We start from the raw sequence: 1,060 nt of genomic DNA, 5'->3' as shown, positions 1-1,060 counted from the left end.
GGGGTCTGTGCTCTTGACAAGCAGTGTTTCCAGTCTAGCTGTGTCAAATCGGGTGTGAAGTGTCCTTCTAGGTTCTGGCTGGTAGAGCAGAGGACTGAAAATCCTCTTTAGTTTCACGCATGGGACTCTAAATCCCAATTGCGCTAGCTCTGTGGTTCGATTCCACAACAGAACGAACAATGAATGAATGTGGGCGGTCAACCAGGTAAGCCTGTGCCCAGGAAAGAAAGGACTAGGGAGGGATTGAGAGAAGCTTTCACGGTGGAAAATGAAAAAAAGCATATCGTTCTTAGAAATTGTGGAATTTGACTCAGTTAGAGCTATGGTTTAGCATCAAGAGGGAAGTTTTGTAAAAGCAACAGGAAGAATTGCTCAGATACCCGTGAGCGTATATAACTTGGGTCGTGTTATAAATGCTCTGGCTAAACCTATTGATGGGAGAGGCGAAATTGTAGCTTCCGAATCTCGCTTAATTGAATCTCCTGCTCCAAGTAGAATTTCTAGGCGTTCCGTATACGAACCTCTTCAAACAGGGCTTATTGCTATCGATTTGATGATCCCTATAGGGCGCGGTCAGCGAGAGTTCATTATTGGGGACAGACAGACTGGCAAAATAGCAGTAGCCACAGATACAATTCTCAAGAAAAAAGGGCAAGATGTAAGAAGAACGAGAGCGAGCCTTCACGAAAGAAAATGCAAGTGAAAGAGAATTGTCAAAATTTCCTAAAAGCGGTGGTTCTTTTCTTTATGGATCGGGTAGATCCATATGTTCTGGGGGGGAGACGAGGTGTAGCGCAGTCTGGTCAGCGCATCTGTTTTGGGTACAGAGGGCCATAGGTTCGAATCCTGTCACCTTGATGTGGTATTCACACAATGGGGCCGAAGTGCAAAGCCCCGTAGCCTATCCGCGGTCGGGAAGGCAGGCGAAAAGCGCGCACAAAAGAAAAAGAAAGCTAAAAAGCTTATTTTGCAATCCATTATCTTTGGTATTCTTCCCTATTTAGATCATATTATATAGCTATTTCACAGGTTTTATTTACATACCTCAGCCATGTTATTT

Source organism: Triticum urartu, chromosome 7A (assembly GCF_056163025.1).
Source record: "Triticum urartu cultivar PI428250 chromosome 7A, HENAU_Tu73, whole genome shotgun sequence".
Lineage (NCBI taxonomy): Eukaryota > Viridiplantae > Streptophyta > Magnoliopsida > Poales > Poaceae > Triticum > Triticum urartu.
Note: the sequence above shows the minus strand (reverse complement) of the source record.